Source organism: Acomys minous, assembly GCF_964271855.1.
Source record: "Acomys minous genome assembly, chromosome: 7".
Lineage (NCBI taxonomy): Eukaryota > Metazoa > Chordata > Mammalia > Rodentia > Muridae > Acomys > Acomys minous.
The window spans coordinates 12,592,772-12,606,624 of NC_140488.1; the positions used below are offsets into that span (position 1 = coordinate 12,592,772).

At 36.5% G+C, this 13,853-nt stretch overlaps 1 pseudogene across 1 annotated transcript; it reads left to right on the forward strand.

The window, feature by feature from the left end:
• The first annotated feature begins 3,959 nt into the window (after positions 1–3,959).
• On the forward strand, positions 3,960–4,978 carry LOC311601900 (thiopurine S-methyltransferase-like; annotated as a pseudogene). The gene has a single exon. The product of its transcript is annotated as a thiopurine S-methyltransferase-like (transcript).
• Positions 4,979–13,853: the final 8,875 nt, after the last annotated feature.

Here is a 13,853-nt window from a genome sequence, read left to right on the forward strand (position 1 = left end):
AAGGGAGGGAAGCAAATACAGGAGAGTCATTGTTTTATGAATCCCTTTTTTAAAAACAGAAAAATAATAATTCAGTTATTTTAACCATTTGCAATATGCATGCATACATTCAATGCTAGTGATTTTTTTATCAAGGATTTAAGTCATTATTTTCTCTCAAGAGATTTTTCTTTATTTTTCTTTTCTGAGGTGTTTTATCCAGGCTTTTACATTTGGCATAACATTTTTTTGAGTGAATAGCTGTCAGGAGAGAACAGTTCATTTTGATCACAGGTAGTTGTTTGTACTTTCTAAACAGAAACTGTATGCGAAATGTTAAATCACCAACTTATCAAGTTTTCCATTATCTCTAGCTGTGAGTCTGACAACTATCTGTGCTTCATTTTGTTGTCAGAACATATTTACTTGTGTGGGAATCTGCCCTCACTTCTTAGCTTCCTTATAAAATCTAAATAAGGATGTTCAAAGTGCTTTAACAATATCTATTCCCTTCTTGCCTGTTGGACAGATATTCAGCCTACATTTGAATCTATTTCATGACTCCTTTAAAAGTTTTTAAATTGTACAGATGGTAAGTATGTGGAAAGGGATATTCCTGATTCTAGTCAAAAGCTAAGGTATTACTAAAGACCAAAGATATTTGGAAAATTTTGTTCACATTCTCAAAATGTGGAAGATTATTTTACTTTCTGTTTGTTGTTGTTCTGTTTTTTTTTTTAAGTTTCAGTGCTGGATATTGGGCCCGGGGCCTCATGCTTGTTATGTCACTGTCTTATCATCAACCTTATATCTAGTACTTTGAAAGTGGAAAACTGAGGCGATTCTTCAGTGTATGACATTCAGTACCAAAATAAATCCTATTAATTTTTTACATTTACACAAAATGTCTAGTAGGATATATCGAAGACAGAGGATACTGAAAGCAGTATTCTATATGACCCTTTAGAAAAGTCACAATTTAGCCCATGCCTGAGTGATTTGTGATGCCTTTTAAAAATAAAGATTCTATATGCTGCCTAATGTCAGATCAAGAATCTACATAATTCTTAAACATCACAGATACATATGATGTGGATGAACATCCAGATAAATATTACAAATATATTTCATGTAGATACCCTACAAAGTCTACACATTAATACAATTGGATAAATAAGACAGCTAGATAAAACCTGAAGAGATGCTTAAAACTCAGAAAAATGTAACACCCAGTCAACAGTGACAAAATATTAATTGGAGAACAGACTCTTTTCTATGGAATGGCATGATAGTAAGTATGCATAGATAAAGTAAGCCTAGAATATACAGGAACTTGAACATAAACATAACAAAATTGAAATAAATCCAGATATCAGCATTTACTCTACATCAAATAGGTCACCAAAGAACTATTGAATGATATAAATAAAAGCTGTTTTACTTGGATTTATGCTTTAGGAAATTTGTTCTGGCAGCAAAGTCTAAGGTGAATTGGAAGCAAAAGAATGAGAGAATCTAACATCAGGAAGCATCTGTTCTTAACTGACTACATAAAAGGTAATAGGTATACTCACTAACATTAGCGGTGAATAAATGTAAAGAGTATGTGTTAGAAGGACTTCCTAGGTATTAGAGTAATACAGAAGATGAAGGTGAAAACAAATGAATACAGGAAGACTTTTAAGGTTTGGTACTGAGGACAAAGAGAGATTGGAGATCCCATCAACATACATGGAAAGGCAATAAAGGGGAAGAGTTCCAAGAAAAGTAAAGGCAAAAATTTGGACACACTTAATCAGAATGCAGAAAAGAAGTATCCCAGAAAACTCTTGTCAGTTTCATGATAAATATATTGCAGCATAAAAAAACAAATAGAGACCCCTGCCTCCAAAAAAAGGTGAAATATTTATAACTGTATTTACATTACTGGGAGAAACACAAATATATTTTCTGATGGAAGAAACAACAAAAATTCACCAATATAGCATAGGTGGTTGTTATAAATATAGTATATTTGAAACTGTCATATTTCTAGTCAAGTAAAGCCTGCATAGTCTTCTTAATTCTTCCTTTAATTATGCATTAAAATGTCATTTTATGTTTTCTTTTATAGACGAGGACACCTTTTATGGAGGAGAAAGTTGAGCTTACACTGCAAGGATTTCTGTTTTATACAGTAGGTAATATAGCAGTTTTTCTAATAGCTGTTCAGATGTAGACTTCTGCCAAGACTAAAGACTTGCCTGTGTTCATAATTTCTTTCTTTTTTTAACTTTTGTAAATTAAATATTTTTAAATTTATTTTTAATTTGTGTTTTTGGTACTTTGGTTGTATTTATATCCATATCACTTGCATACAGTGGCTGCAGAGGCAACTAGAGGGTGTTGGAATCTCTGGACATGGAGCTACAAACAGTTGTTAGCCACTATGTAGGTGTTAAGAACCAAACCTGGGCTCTATGAGAGAATGAGCAAGTGCTATGAATTGTTGCACCCTATCTTTAGCCCAGGGATGTTATTAACATTTAACACAGTAATGCATATTAGAAACATCTAAGTTTTTTTGACCAGGGATCTGTGTATGTTTGTGCATACATATTTGATAGAAGTACTCAAATCTCTAATGTAAGGAAGTGCTTACTCCTCTTACTTTACTTGGCTCTTTTTAAAAAAGATTTATTCTGTGTGTGTGTGTGAGTGTGTGTGTGTGTGAGTGTGTGTGTGTGTGTGTGTGTGTGTGTGTGTGTGTGTGTGTGTGTGTGTTCCTGTCAGCTGAGCCCAAAATAAGGTATCAGAACAATTAAGGCTGTTTTTTGCTATTAGTATGAACAGAAATAAAAAGACATCATTAAATCTTCATTCATGCCACATGAAGAATGGCATCTAATAGTAATTCATACGGGTTCTGTAACCAACAAGAAGCATTGTCTGTGCTTAGACATTCATGTCTCAGCCAGTCTCAGAGCTATTCTTATGTAGTAGGACTAGCATATAAGCTTCCTGCTTGTTCTGCAATTTAAATCCTTCACTGTAATGTGTTCATAATTTCTAAAAAAAATAATAGGCTCTAAGGAAACAGGAAATTCAATGAGTGAGTTCACACAGAAGCAAAAAGAGCTAAACGGTATGTACTCACTTATATCGAGACACTAGTTCAAGGTGTACGTCTCCATGAAAAACTGTACCTACCAGGAAAGTGGGTAAGAGGGGAGGACATCCTATTGAGACCTTAGGTGTGAGAAGCCTGAGAGAATGAGGAAATAGAAGGATCCAGCGGGTCCTGGAAAGCTACAGGCGAGTCTGGGCCCTGGGGTCCTCCGCAAACTATGGTAACAGCCAAGGAAAATATAGGCAGTAAACCTCGAACCCCTACCCAGACTAGCTGATGAACAGGACATTCTCCACTGTTGAGTGGAGAAGGAGATCTGACTTTCACACAAACTCTGGTGCCCCATATTTGACCATGTCCCTTGGATGGAGACTGCCTGGTGGTACTCAGAGGAAGGATAATAGGTCACCAAGGAGAGACTTGATACCCTATGAGCATATACAGGGGGAGGAGGTCCCCCTCAGACATAGACATAGGGGAGGGGAGTAGGGGAAAATCAGGAGGGAGGGAGGAATGGGAGGATACAAGGGATGGGATAACAATTTAGATGTAATATGAATAAATTAATAAAAAAAGAACAATTAAACCCCCCCCCAAAAAAAAAGAAACAGGAAATTCTAACACAGCAGAAATGGAAGATTGACTTATGAGAGGTAGCCTTGCTTATTATGAGTTTTGGAACTTAAAAGAAGGAAAAAAGGGCCCAACTCCAGCTAATTGGAATTGAAAAATCAAAAAGTGTCACAAGGGGAAGGCAAATTTATATTGCTTTAAATTACTTACAAATACGTAAGCAGAAGTATATTTTTTCAGTGCTTATCAGTTATTCTAAGTGATTGATTTTTGTGTTTTAAGAAGTAAGTGTTACGCTATCTCAGACTGAAAGACCCCCGAGGGTTTGAGACAGGCAGCTGGACCTAGCGGAGGCACTGGAGACACCAGCCTCTGAGACAAAAATTGTCTACAAACCATGAACAATACCACATCACTTGATGTGAAAGAGCACCCTGATACTGAGGCACAGAAGAACCGAGTACTAACCCTAGAAGAACGGCAAGACAAGTGGGTGACCCGTCACATCGCATTTCATCAGAAACAAGGGCAAAAGCTATTAAAGAAGCATTTGGATACGTTTCTTAATGGCCAGAGTGGACTGAGGGTGTTTTTCCATCTCTGTGGAAAAGCAGTTGAGATGAAATGAGTTCTTCTGGGAACATTTCGTTGTACTGCTGTAGCATTTTTGATCTTCCCAGAGCGAATATCGGCAAGTTTGACAGGTGGGATAGAGGAACGTTGATGGCTGTCAACCCAGGTGATCGTGGCCGCTATGCAAAAATAATTCTATCCATACTGAGAGGAGTGTTGTGGTTACCCTTTCTTACGATCCAACAAAGCATGCAGGCCAACCATTTTATGTCCCAGATGCTGAACTTAAAAGGTTATTTGGTACAAAGTGCACCATCTGTTGCCTTGAAGAGGCTGATGTTTTTGAAGAACAACATAAAACCTGGGGAATTGACTACATATTTGAAAAATTGTATCTCCTTACTGAGAAGTAAAAAAACAGCCCACTGGTGGTACACACCTTTAATCCCAGCAGGCCGGCCTGGTCTACAGAGCTCCAGGACAGCCAAGGCTACACTAAGGAACCCTATCTTGAAAACAAACAAATCAAAACCAACCAAACAACAACAAAATCAATACCCTCCCCAACAAAAATCCCCAAACAAAAACAAAAACAAAAAGCATAGTCAATCCCTGTATGAGTTTTTGAACAATTAAAAATTATGTTAAGGCTTGAAAATATAATCACTTAGATTTTTTCCTCATGCAACATATAGATCTTTGCTCATGACTTTTTGAAATTGAAACCACATACTAAAATGTTACAAGTCAACCCTGACTGGTAGCATAACACTAAATACCCATGTGTCTTTTTTATAGTCAGCATGTATTTCTTCTATACCTGAAAACAAAAAGTATGATGCTTATAACTTTAAGAAACAAAAACATATAACCTGCATGAAAATTAGAATCACTGAGGAAATGTGAGATTTTAATAGGACTTGGGGTAGTCCTAAATTCTTCATTAAAAGTTACACTTGTGCCGGGCATGGTGGTGCACAACTTTTATGCTAGCACTTGGGAGGCAGAGGCAGGTGGATCTCTGTGAGTTCGAGGCCAGCCTGGTCTACAGAGTGAGCTCCTGGATAGCCAGGGCAATTACAGAGAGAAACTTTTGTCTTGAAAACTGAAAACAAGAACAACAACAACAAACAAAAACAAAAACAAAACAAAAGAGAAATCTTTTTGCTATACATCCTAACCTGCTTAGGTCCTGGGACCCCATCTTCACTTGCTTCCCTCTTTGTTATAATTTTATATGTAACAGAATCAAGAAAGGAAAAAAATTAAACCAACCTATATAGAAAACTTTCCCCCAAAAACTGTAAGAATAAAACCTTAAAAAAAAGAAGTGATTTCTATTTTCAAACAGTCAATACATTTGAAAAGAACCCTCCTACCAACTAACTTGAATTTTCCAGAGAATAAGTAGGTGTAATTTGAATCACATATCTTTTCAAGGAACTTCTATAATATATTGGCCAATAGATTAGCCAGATTTGGTTGGCTAGAAAATGAAGGGAATTGTTTCTAAAGAAGTCTACATTATCCATCATCATCAGGTCCTTGCCAAACACAGGTACTATAATTTATGCTTATTCTTGAAAACGTAAATGAAAAATTATTTATAATTTAGAGTATAACACTTAAAATTCTATTACAAGTTAAGATAATTCTAGTATTAAATAACATTTTAATAATCATTTGCATATTATTAAAATGGATCCTAGTAAGATTCAATTTTCAATTTCAAATAGCCAAATGTAAACGAGGAATGATTTGGTTATTGAAAAATTACATTTGTAAATTCTTTTATTTTTGATATTATAATAGAATTACATCATTTCTCCCTTACCTGTCCTCACTCCAAACTCTCTCATATACCCCTCCTTGACCTCTTTCAAATCCATCATCTCTTTTTTTTAATTGTGTTTGCACACTTGTATGTGTATGTATTGTAGTTGCTTGAATAAAAATGACCTCCTAGGCTCATAAGGAATGGCACTATTAGGAAACATGGCCTTGTTAGTGTGGTATTGTTGAGGAAATGTGTCACTGTGAGTGGGTTTTGACAGTTCCAGAAGCTCAAGCAAAGCCTACAGTACCCAGATGTAGAATCTTCAGCTACCTCTCCAGCACCATGTCTGCTCGTATGTCACCATACTTGATACCATGATGATAATGGACTTAATCCTCTAAACTGTAAGGTAGTCACATTTAAATGTTTTCCTTTATAGAAATTGCTGTGGTCATGGTTTCTAGTTACAGCAATAAAACCTTAACTAAGAGATATTCATATATATTCATAAATATAGAAATACACCCATCTCAGTATATATGATTACTTGTGTATATGTTTTCAGGGCTCATCATTAGGTATTGAATAACCAGTTGGCATGCTCTTTCCTGGGAAAGACTATTTCTCTGACTCTCAGCATGCCTTAGATGGCTGTAGTTCTTGTAAGGTTGAGGAGTCATGTCCACTTTAACAAGTGTGTTGTTGCTGTCTTTTCTCTGCTCACATTTAGGCAGTGATGTTGGTAATACTTTGAGTGGAGCTTTTGACATTACTAGGAGACTCAATTTCACAGAAACTTCCCTGATCCTTTGGATGCTACAATATTTGTGCCCCTCTTCTTCAAAATTCCCTAAATTTTAGGTCCAGGGTGTATAATGTAGACATATTCATCAAGACTGAGTTCCACAGCTCTGTTTGATTGTTGTTTTCTGTAATGGCTTTTATCTCTTTTAAAGAAACATGTTCTTTATAAATTTTGGGGACTATGTTTATATGTTGGTATAAGGACAAATATTTAGAGTGTAGTAAGGAATTATTATGAGACACAGGACCCATAAACCTCTAAGTTGAAACTTATTTGAAAGTTCATCTTTATGATAACTAGCTTCATGGTATCAGAGGTGTCATCTAAGAATCCAAAGAACAGAAATAATCTGAAGTCCTACCCACTCCCCAGAGATGACTCTTGTGAACCACAGTGATCAGCATAGCACAATAACCATAAGGTACTGTAAAGCAATTTATACCTTGGTGGTAACCAGCAACTCTCTAATTGGACTTACGACCTGCTCAATGAGAGGGAAACCATGTTTGGTAACAGAAAACTAGCTATACATAACAAAAGCCATTACTGAATTCACTGTTTGAAACATATGCAGGAGGGAAATATTTAAACTATTTAGAATAATCGGATGTCAGAAAGTACATTTACTATACATGTAAAAGAGATTTTGTTTGTAGCTCGTCTGCAAAGTCATGATTACTGCTCAAACTCCTTCACTGGCCTTTTCCAAAGTGTATCAAGAAGCTCATTTAGGTTGACTACACTTCAGTTATTTTATTTACTTATTTATTTACTTATCCACCAATTCATTTATTCACTATGCATCCTAATTGTAGCCCCCTCCCCCTCTTCTCCCTGTCCCACTTTCCCTCTCTCCTTCTTTCCCCTGTCCTGCCTCCCTTACTCCTCAGATAAAGGGATCTGCTCCCACTAACCCACACCAGCACATCAAGCTCCATCAGGACTAAGGACATTTACTTCCCCTGTGGCCAGGTGAGGCAACCCTGCAAGGGAGAAGTGCTAGAAAAGCTGGCAACAGAGTCCATGCCAAAGACAACTCCTTCTCCCCTTTCTAGGGAATCCACATGAAGACCAAGCTGCCCAATGAATATGTATGTATAGAAGGACCTAGGTCTAGTCCATGCATGCTCTTGGGTTGGGGCTCCAGTCTCCATAAACCCTCCTGGACCCACATTAGCTAGCACTGTTGGGCTTTTTGTGGACCTCCTACACTCTCCCTTGTATCCTCTACCTTCAGCTATTCCACAAGACTCTGTGCTCTGCCCAGTGTTTGGCTCTGAGTCTCAGCAGTTTCCAACTTCAGCTGGGTGGAGACACTCAGAAGTCACCTATGCTAAGCTCTTGCCTACAAGCATAGCAAAGAATCATTAATAGTGTCAGGGGTTGGCTCTCTCCAATGAGGTGGGTCTTAGGTTAGGCAAGGCATTAGTTGGACTTTTCTTCAGTCTCTGCTCTATCTTTATCCCTAAACATTTTTTTAGGTAGAGTGAATTTTAAGTCAAAGTTTTTGTGGGTGGGTTGGTGTTCTTCTCCCTGTACTAAGGGTCCTATCTAGTTAGAGGCTACTAATAGTCAGAGCTGAAGTCACCTCAATATCTTCCCAGAAGCCTACCCTGCTGTAGGTCTCCAGCTTGTTAAAGAGATGCCTCTGCGCATATTTTCTTTTTTTCTCTGCATGCCTTCTCTCCTCCTACCCCTGGTCTTATCTCCATCTTCATTTCTGTCCCTGATCCCTCTCCTACTCTGTTCTCTTCAACGTTTTCCTATTCTACTCTGCTCTGCTCTGGTCTACTCTACTCTACTCTATTTCCCACTGTGAGTGAGATTCAAGCAACCTTCCTTAGGTCCTCCTTGTTATTTAGTTTCTTTGGGTCTGTGAACTGTAGTATGGTTATCCTGTATTATATGGCTAAAATCCACTTTAAGTTGTTTACATAACATGTATATCTTTTTGAATTTTGGTTACCTCAGTCAGGATGATATTTTCTAGTTCCTACCACTTGAATGCAAATTTCATGAGTTCCTTGTTTTTAATCGCTGAGTAGTATTCCATTGTGTAAATGTACCACAGTTTCTTTATACATTCATTAGTTGATGGGCATCTAGGCTGTTTCCTGTTTCTGGTTATTATAAATAAAGCTGCTATGAACAGAGTTGAGCAAATGACCTTTGTGGGTTACTTTCTCCAGGAGGCTGAGATGAGAATCTGGTCACAGTGTTTTCTTCAGCCTTCTGGAGGCTAGCTGAAGAAGGCTTTGTCCTGGGAACATGATCAGCCAGGGATGAGACAATACAAATCTGCTTCCCTTCCAGAGGAGGAAGGGAGCCTCTGGTTTGTGAAAGTCAGACTGCAGCACTTGATTAAAATAAAGACAGTCACAGTCACATCAAAGAACTAGATTTTAATTCACTAAGCTTAACAATTAAAGAATAACAAGGACAGAGAGCTATGAGGCAGAAATGGGGAGTGTGCTACCAAACCTTCCAACCTCTGAGTTTTTAAACCAAGGGTACCTGAATAGCAGGAGACACTCCCGGGACACTTCCTGGCGCTTGTCTACAGGGCACCTTTGATATGATTTTCTTCAAAAGCCAGCTTTTGACACCTTTTGTGTGGGTTAGAATCTGCAAGGAACTATCTTTTTAACACATTTGGGTCTGGTGAGTTGTTATCAGCAGGGGGGTCTGCTCATCTATGTCTGCAAGAAGCTGACCAGGAGGGAGGGTCTCCTCTGCCTGCAGAGAAGGGACCACAGTCCTTTTTGTATGATATAGCATTTTTTCGAGTAAATGCCCAGGAGTGGCATAGATGGGTATTGAGGTAAATCGATCCCCAATTTTCTCAGAAACTTTCAGTATCATTTCCAAAGTGGTTGTGCAAGTTTGTACTCATACCAGCAATGGAGGAGTGTTCCCCTTCCTCCACATCTTTGCCAGCATGTACTGTCACTTGAGTTTTTAATCTTAGCATTCTGTGGGGTATAAGATGGACTCTCAAAGTGATTTTGACTTGCATTTTCTGGATGCCTATGGATGTTGAGCATTTCTTTACATTGATATTTTTTCTTGGATTTCTGAGAGATTGCATTCACTGAAACAAGGATTACAGATCCCTGTGAGGAGCCATGTGGACACAGGGAATTGAACTCTGGTTTTCCGGTTCTCTGCTAGAACAAGAGATGTTCATAACCATTGAGCCATCTCCCCAGCAAACATTTCTTTAAGTGCTTCTCTGACATTCCTCTGTTCAGGATTCTCAGTTAAGATCTGTACCTCATTTTTAATTGGATTATTAGGTTTGTTTGTCACATTTAAAGTCTTGGAGAGACAAGGAATAAAAGGCCCGTACCTAAAAAAGTATACATTTCAGTCATAATATCAGCATATGAAAAGGATTTCTTCATTTTTTAAATCTATTAGGCCATTTTTTATAATCCAAGGATACTTAGCTGTTTCTGTCATAGAAGAAAACTTGTATACTATATGCTGATAGGCTATTTCCCACTATTCTTTCAAAGGTAGCTTAAAAATTGTGGGGCATGAAAATAAAATGGAGATGAATGAAATGAATTACTAGGTTTTCCCTTTCTCTTTGTGGTATCTAGTGTTATTTAGAGTTCTTAGAAAAGGACCTGACTACAAAGAGAAAAATGAAATGTTGACTTTGATTGATACTTTTCAAAGCAGCAAGAAGAAATGGCCGTTATAATTCTGCTGTAATTTTACAAAACAAATTAGTTTTATGTTCTCACATGTCTGACAGCATGCAAACTTCCATGTCCAATTATTCAAAAATATGTTGCTGTTGACATGCTTCAGTGTAATTTTAGAATAATACATAGCCTTTGGCAGTGTATCATGTTCTTTTATACCTGTTATACCAATAACACTGGGCTCTTTTGTTATTTTTAATTTAAAAATATGTGGCATATAAAGAGATGACCATGAATCTTTTATTTGTTCTGATTGTTGCTACGTCCAAAGCATCTGGAACTTAGTAAGTGCTCAAAAGTAAGAAATAAATGGATTATCCTAAAAACATCCTTTAGAAAGATATTTTAGAAAATTGATCTTTGTTTTCCTTTTATACCTCTTAGCTGAGATTTAGACATGTTCAATTAATTTTAATATATTAACATATTCATATAATTTAATATATTTAAATGATTATTTAGGTTATATATTTTAAATCTTGAATATATCAGTATGATTTTATACCAAACAAATAATACTATATCAGAAACTTTATGGTATGTCATTTCAATTCTACAATAATGGTAATTATCTTTCTGTGATGGTTAGTCTTTGTCAACATTAATGGTCTATAATTAACTAAAATAAAAGCCTTGGGTATACCTGTGAAAGATTTTCTTGACCAAGGAAGGCCCTCAATTTGAATGATATCTTTCATTAACATCCTAGAAAGGAGTATAAATAAAGAAGTTTTATGTGGCTTGCCTTCCTCTTGCTGGCAAGTTAATCTAACTTACTGCTGCATTTTGCTGGTGTCACTTTTCTTTATATTGTCAAAACCTACCTTCTTTTCAGGGATTTTTGGGCCTTCAGAACCAGAATAAGAAGACTGACATTTCCTGCTTCACAAGCTGAGTGACTACTGGATTCTCCACTTATCTGAAATAAGATAGCCATTGTTGTAATACCCAAAACATATTGTGTAAGCCAATCTAACAATAAACCTCCTTTTATGATATATTCAACTTTTTGGGTTTATACCACAGAAAACCCTGAGTTTCTCATTAATAGGAATATGATCTCAAGTACGCTGTTGTGTTGTCACATTTACCTTTTAATAGTTGGTATATATTGGTCATAATTCCTCCTTACGAATCACATTGGTGCTGAGGAGATGACTCAGTGAGTGAAAATTCTCTTATCTTTGCAAGCTTGGATACTTAGATCAAACCCGCAGATCCCACTTAAAGACAGGTACAATGGTCCTGTGACAATATGGGAGGTGAAAACTGGGAATCTTTAGAAGCTATGTGGCCAATTGACTAGTGTTTTCAACAGTGAGCAACAAAAGGGAAGATGATTTGAATCAAGGTAAATGGCAAAGATCAACACCTGAGACAATCCTCACACGTCCACACTTATACCATAGCACATCTGTGCTCTCGCATACATACACACATGGATGGACATACACATCACATAAATACATGCTAAAACTAAATTTTTATTAGCTTTATCAGATTTTTTTGGTAAGTACTTGACAGATACACAATGCAAACAAAGTTATAATACATATCAATTTATTATAATTTTCCTCAAGCTTTGCTGCTTTTTGTATAGAAATTTTTTTCCTATGTTAAATATTTCAGTGCTTATTTTTAACCAAATGCCTTTCTTCCTTGTATATTTAAACTGAGAATGAAAGTTTAAATAATGAATACATCATAAATTGCTTTCAGTCTCTCAACTAAAACAGACACCCTTTTTAACTGCTTCTATTATGTCTCTAATTTTTGCTTTTTTATTTAACATATAGAGATAGAATTTCAATATCCTGTTTTTAAAAGAAGGTACATTCAATATAATTAAATATTTTCATGTACTTCACTATAAACTAAGTATGCATAAATACCTGTGATTTCAATGTCTACTTTTATAATATGCTCATTTTCATGTTTCAGTAGGTTAAATAATTCTATCTCTCAAATTCTCAACTCTTTCATAAAATATTTTTTGTATAATCAATAATAATTTGTACTTAGTTAGATCTTTATAGTCACTGAACATCTAACTTGCATTTTCATTGTTCTTAAGGATATCATTTTGGAAGGCAGCTCTAAGACCCTTCACACCATGCAGAAGAAATATTCCAAAAATGAGAGTATTTTAAGCCTCTCTTAAGCTACAGATTAAACTTTGAGACTTAATATAATATAAAAATGTATTAGTTTTAGATTTTGTGGCTGCTGTTGCTTGTTTTTGTCTATAAGAATTCTACACATTTGAGTCAATGATACATGTGCAACTCTATGTCTTTCAGAGCATTTGTTGTGGCCTCAGTACAGTGTAAGATACATAACTTGTTCTCTAGGGAATTAAAGTCTTGTGAAAGATCATACTGACTGAAGGATTGGAAATTTCCAAATTAGCGTGGTATTATCATGAGTAGTGGATAATGTCAGAGAGAGAGGCTGCAGGGAGGGAGGAGGTAAGAAAGAGCTGAGCAGACTAATATTGTGATCATATGTTTATCTTGCAGTTACAATGAACCTGTGTAAACTCCAGAGCAGACATTATTTTAAACAAACATTTTTTGATGCAGTGTTTCTTTGTGTAGCCTTGGCTCATCTGGCTTTGCTTTGGAGATCTGACTGCCTCAAACTCACAGAGATATGCCTGCTTTTGCCTCCCTCAGTGCTGGGATTAAAGGTATGTGCCATCATGTCGAGGTTAAATATTTTTTTAAGATAAAAAAATAAAGGACTGGCATAATGGATAAGCAGTTAATAGTATTTGCTGCAAAACCTGGCAAGATGTGTTTGATCTGCAAACCCATATAGTGGAAGGAGAGAACCAACTTCAACAAATTATCATCTGAACTTCATACAGGTACACATGCATACATGCACAAACACATAAACACAATGAATGTAGTGTTTTTAAGTTACTTGGAGAGATAACTCATCTGTTGAAAGTATGTTTTTAAATATGAAAAATCAAAGAGAAAGAGAGACATAGAAATGGAGAGATAGAGACAGCAAGAGAGGAAGAGGAGAACAAGAGAAGGAAAGAGAAATAAGAGAGATAGACAAGATAGGTTTGTCCTTTTATATAATCCTGGGCAGAGGGGGATGCCTAGTGGCAGGTAGGTAATGATGTCATAGGTTGCTATGCAGACTGGGACAGTATGCTAACATTACTCCCTTTTCCTATAATTAAAAAATGCGGATGTTGGATTTTTCTTCATGTTGGGTAGGTTAAAGGATATAAATGTATGTTCATTGGAAGCAGCTCTTGGTTGCCATGCAAAGGAAAGAGAGAGAGAGAGAGAGAGAGAGAGAGAG